Source organism: Pimephales promelas, chromosome 14, assembly GCF_988280905.1.
Source record: "Pimephales promelas chromosome 14, fPimPro1.hap1.1, whole genome shotgun sequence".
Classification (NCBI taxonomy): Eukaryota; Metazoa; Chordata; class Actinopteri; order Cypriniformes; family Leuciscidae; genus Pimephales; species Pimephales promelas.
In genome coordinates this window covers 33663068-33669503 of record NC_142782.1, presented here as the reverse complement: position 1 = coordinate 33669503, position 6436 = coordinate 33663068, and positions in this window count along the sequence as shown.

The following is a 6436-nucleotide window of genomic DNA, read 5'->3' as shown; positions in this document are numbered from 1 at the left end:
CATACATTTATAACATGATAAATACCAGTTTGCGAAGCGACACCGGAAGCCGTATTGCGTTAGAAATAAGAGACATCGTGGCATCGATTCGGGAGCACAACAGTATCTGATTGGTACATGAGGATTTGAGAGGCCTCACCCCATACGCCCTCCTCCAGCTCACGGATCACTCTCCCCGTACCCCTGTTAATTGGCTGTCAAAAATGTGCAGAATTAACGGATTAATGACCCCAGTTTGTGAATCTTGAAGTTGTGGATGGAGATGAGGTAAACCCCCGCCCATGCCAGCCCACAACACCCACCCCTCCTTTACTTCCTCGTGCAATATCGCCACAAATCTGTATCCAGGACATTTGAGGGGATTGTGTTTCATTAGTTTGATTTGAGCGGACAGCACTAAGCTGCTGTGGGGCTCTGCGCTGACAGCTAATTACAGGAATCTGCCTCGTCTACTGATAGAGAACAATGGGCTGAGATGAGCCTCCGCCAGCCAAGGGGGGAATGACTGCATGGATCTTTATACATTTAATCTACATCTGAATATGTGGAAAACAGTCAAACGCAGCGCGTGCATACGGTAACGCACCTGTTCGCGGAGAACACGTCAATTACGCGGCTCTCTCTAAACGGTTCAACCCAAAAGCAAACAGAACTCCTCCACCGCCAGCAGAACCATTAAATGGTTTTAGTTGCAAACTGTGCAATGACTAAGCAGGCAGTAGTGATGCGCGATGGACGTTTAGAAGAGCGGTAGGCCTGGTCCTGTCAAGCGCACGCATCTCGTGCCCATAACCTGAAGATATTCCCCTTGAGCAGCTTCAGCATCATCCGGGGCCGTCCTCGTCTTCAGATAATCAACATTAAAACATGCCGCTCCATTCATGTGGACGCTTTCCCCCTTAAAAGAAAATTAAATAGATTAGCGCAAACGTCAGTAAATCAAACGACACATTACGCTCGCTACATTTGAAGCGGCCAGCGCGCGCATGTCAAAACAATCCAATTAGCTGTGTTTCTGGCCCTGGCATATTCTTTTGTTATGTTTTCCATTTTTTCGTATGAAAAAAAAAACTCGACTCGCTCTGTGAAATATTTGCTAGCCGATTGCACCACAGCGCTGCGCTGTCACGCGCCATGCAACAATGTTAATCCTACAAGCTGTCCCAAACTCCTACGTTTTTGACACACTTTTGCCAAGTTTTTTGTCTCCCAGGTAGCTGATGTCTGAGCTCCTGACATGTTGTCAGTGAGCGGCGAGAGAGAGAGAAAAAACTTTGGTGAGATGGAGACATTTCAACATAACGGCCATAAAGCTCAGGTCAGTCCTCCTCCTCGACGTCTCCTGCCTTTTTGCGGTTTCATCATCAACTCTTGTGATTGAGGCTCCGCTCGGCCCCCTCTCACGCCGCGGCTGTCGTTAATGTCACTCTGTGTCAGGGTGACTAAGCCGTGGCAACCGTGGTGACCCGTTTGGTCTGAGCAAAGGGTCTGCTAGTCTGTCGGCCACGGGGTCAGCGGTGCTGTGGCGATGTGTTTGAGTGACAGCTCGCGTGGGGGGATTGTTAGTGAGATTTTCCTGCATGGAGATGCCCTGTCATGGGTGGCACAGTGCCGGCCCCGCGGCGCCTTCGTTGGGACGCTGGCTGACAGGTGAGCTGTACAGGGGCTCCTTGGCCTCCTAATTGCAGCCCCTGGTCCTCCATTCTGCGGAGCGATCGGGTGGCGGAGGCCGACTCGTGTCCAGCTGCCCTTCCCTGTGCCGGTGACCACCGCACCTCCCTGGAGCCAAGTCTGGACGTGCAATGATGATATGACATGAGGACCTGGCACAAACATGGCAGGTGAATTTGATGGGTCAACAAGGACTTGGACACGCACGAAAACGTGCACGCACAAAAACCTTGTGTACTTTGGTGGCTTCCTGTCGGCAAGCGAGCATAAATTTGACACATGTTCGCATTTTCTGTGCACAATGCAATGCATGATCATAATTTGAAGGCATGCATGTGCAAAAACGTGCATGCACGGAAATGCTTTACAGCTTACTGTTGGCTTGCAGAAATTCGACTGGTTTTATAAGTATGAGGCTGAACGGAATATAGACATAGCAACTGTTTAATGCACTATAGACGTACACAAAGTGCCATTAATTTGCATGCACTGAAAATGTGCATGTGCAAAAACATGCATGCATAGTAACATTTTGTTCGTTGGTAGATTTCCGGTATGCATAAATTCAACATGTTTAATCAATGAGTATGAGGCTGAACAGAATATAAACACAGCAAACTGTTTAATGCACGTCGGTACACAATGCATGAGTTTAATGCACTATAGACTTGCACAAAGCGCCGTTCATTTGCGTGCATTGAAAATGTGCATGTGCAAAAACATGCATGCATAGTAAGTAACATTGTGTTCCTTGGTAGATTTCTGGCATGCATAAATTCAACATGTTTAATCAATGAGTATGAGGCTGAACAGAATATAAACACAGCAAACCGTTTAATGCACGTCTGTACACAATGCATGACTTACACAAAGTGCCATTAATTTGCGTGCATTGAAAATGTGCATGTGCAAAAACATGCATGCATAGTAACACTGTGTTCTTTGGTAGATTTCCGGCATGCATAAATTCAACACGTTTAATTTATGAGCATGAGGCTGAACGGAATATAAACACAGCAAACCGTTTAATGCATATTTGTGCACAATGCATGAGTTTAACACACTGGACTCGTGTAAAATCATTTTAATTTGCATGCACTGAACGCATGCATGCATACATGGAAATGTACTGTTGGCATGCATGCATAAATTTAACACACATTTGCCTTATGAGTATGAGGCTGAACAGAATATAAACTGTTTAATATATGCCTGTACTCAACGCATGAGTTTAATACACTAGATTCATATAAAGTGAATTAATTTACTCTCAAAGAAGCCGTGATATTGTGTCTGTTCCAGATGTAAAACACGGGAGCAGGTAGATTTATGTTTTACTGTTTAAAACATGAAGAGACGTATTTGTCAAAAGATACTATTAATGAATTCCCCAGTGTATTTTTGCATGTAAATGAATGTCATATGAATATGTATGTTTCTAGGGAAGCAATGAAATTACACTTTGAAGCAGAAGACAATAGAGGCAACGAAACTTTATTTGTCTATTGCACAAGTAATGGTTTGGTGCTTTAAATTGCTTGACAGTGAATGTCAAAAGCATATTTAATCTGACTAGCTTTGAATCTATCAAGATATTTATGGGATTTATGAAGCATTTGTCTTCATATTACAACTATACATAATCTAAAGTCTACACTGAATATGTCTGCCGTTAAGACTTTTAGATGTGGCATTTTACACAAGAAAAAAAATCAAATAAAAGGACAGTTGCAGTTTGTATAAATATTGACTTTGATCAGAGTGGCATACTAATCTTAATATTTCTACAGCCTACGCCTACAACAGTGCAATCAGAAAGATTTAATCAGACTGTCAAAATGTAAAATGCATACGTTAATGCCACTCGCATGCAAAATTATGAGACAACAATTCTCTTAAGGAGGGCAGATTACAATGTGCAGTTTATTCACTGAGAATGCATCGCCTAATTTACTTAATAACTACAAATAGTGAATGTTGTCAGGCCAATTTAGAGGCAGATATCCTGGTGTGCGCGCATGTGTGTTGCACAGGGTGCTGTTCCTGGCACTTCTCGGTGGCAGCTGTGCGGGGCTGGGGCTGGTGCTGGATCCTGGGGGCAGAAGAGCCTGCAGTGATCTCAGAGACTCATGGGAGATCACGGAGCCACACGCGCACAGATCTCGTGCTGCACCCAGATCCAAGATCGCTGTGCATGTAGGCCCATATTCAGAATCAGCACACGTTGCTCTGTGACGCGCGCGCGCGCGCACGCATACACACACGCTGCGCTCGAGAGTTTTAATTAGGCAGCCTGGAAACACACACAGCGCTCGCCTCGATCAGATTTACTCATCTCACGAACAGCCACATTCAATCGCTCTACGAGGGAAATGACACGTGTGCCACCTCGGAAATATTAGGGAACACCGATATGTGTGTGTGTGTGTGTGTGTGTGTGTGTGTGTGTGTGTGTGTGTCTCGGCTGGAGGAACGGACCGGACAGCGGCTCGAAGCGGCTTTTAAAACGTTGTTTGCTGGGGGTTCAAACATCAGATGCATTCAGACTCAGACTGATGATAGTGTCACCACACTGCCATCCAGCGGTAGCACACACTCACAACGATTGAATATGATTTGGTGAGTATTGTTTTTTAATTAGCATATGCTTTACATAATATAATGTGAGGCCCAATCAAAGCATAGCTGTCGCCTGTTCCACTCTGCATTATTCAGATGGTGAGCTCGTTCACATGACATAAAGCACAATAACATGATTCAAATACATTTTGTTTAAACAAACGTAGGCTATATAATGTGTGCATTGCAGTAAAACTGTTCACAGTGTATTATAGGCACACTATGTAAGATTTTTAAATTATCCAAAAACAACTAATCAAGTGAAGTCGAGCACTTTTTACAATATAGATCGTTTCAAAGGAGATAACAGGAAAATAATGCAACAAAGTTTGTTTCGGCTGTACGGCAGATCTAGAAGAAAATAGCTTCGTAGTCTTCCGTTTTTAATTTCACTGATGGGTTATTTCTATTGAAAAACATTTTAGTTGATTTATCTACATAGCCGCTCTGGAGAAAACAGTGATGTCATCATCCAGCTCAGATCATTTCTCATATAATGGTGTCAATGCTGGCAGATCAATAATGTTGTTAAATATTAAACGTCCCCAACTTAGCAAGCCAAAAGCCAAAAGCCTTGGGAGAAACCAGGCTCAGTCCCTCAGTTCTCCTCTGGCCAACGAGCGAACAGTGTATGATAATGATTCAGGCATTACAGGTCAGAGGTCAGATTGGATCGGAACATTCAGAATGTTATCCATTTCCATCTGGTTGAAGATCAGAGTCACGCCGGTATGGAGATGGGTTTGTTGAGGATCAGTACTGATGAGGCCTTCACATTTGCGAACCCTTCAGGGTTGCGTTGTGGTCGTGTCTAAGCGCAGGTCCTCCATCTGATCTGGATACGGCCCAGATCCGGCTGACTACATCATGCGTTGTGGTCGTGACTAGGCCAGATCCTCCATCTGGATAGGGCCTGGATCCGGCTGACTACATTATGCAATGTGGCCGTGTCTAGGCTCAGGTCCACCAATAATAGGGAAGACTAAAAAGACTATTGTGACTTCCATTTCATGTCGATTTTAAAAAATAGTTATAAATTTGGTAATAGCACAACTTTCCTCAACAATTCTATCATATCTGAGCACAGATGATGCCGTGTGAGTTATGCACTGCAGTGAGTGAAGCTTCTCCTGTAAGCAGCACTAATTAATATGAAAACAACATAAAAATAGACATATCTGACCTCAAGTCAGAGTAATGAACTGTTTTGCTTTGCGTTCAGTGTCTGAAGCGCTGGTCCACTCTGAGTGTGGGAGATTGTGTGTGACCGTCACAGTAATGGAGACTCAAGATTGACAGATTGCTCCCATGGTGGGCGTTAACGGCTGTGTATATGATGCATAGATGAGAGGGAGAGCGAGGAAAGCAGGAGGCAGGGAAGAAGCCATAGTGATTTTCGATAGGTCTCTCGTCCTGATCTTTGCATGGCCTGTGGCCTCTCTGGCCTCAAAACTAATCAATCAGCTCAACCTACTGCCTGCAGTACACTAATATCGAGCAGTGTGTGTTTGTTTATGTGTTGACTGGTTAATGAAACCCATTGATACATTTCCGTGTGTGTGTGTGTATGCAAGCACTTGCGTTTATGAATCTTTGCAACAGCTGCCTAGATAATGTCTTACTTTTAAAATGAATTCATTTTAAATTTCAATTTTAAAAGAATTGTTCTGCTTCAGCTCTCAAGTCTCATTTGCATTCATTTGCATATTCTAGTTTTTGTTTGTGCTAAAATTACTAAAACTAAAGCTGAAAATAACTCAAATAAAATGGAATAAAAGGACATAATGATAAAACCCATAAATAGACATATTTATAAAAAAATATTTAAATGGAAAATATAAAAATATAATCAAATAAAAAATACTACTATGTTAATGATACTAAAATGACATTTGAGTTGAGAACCAGTGATGTTCCTTTATGTGCCACAATATGCACAAATTATGCAACATTTTGTTGTTCAAAATCAACAAAATTTAAGTCTATACCTCATCAATATTTCTTCAAAACATGTTTTTTTGTCTGATTCACTATGGTAAGGCTATAACAAGATAGGTTTTGTGGGAAATTGCATACATGCTTCACTCACACATGCATGTCTCCTCATATCCCTAAATAGAGTAAAGTTGCTCCGGCTGCTACTGTA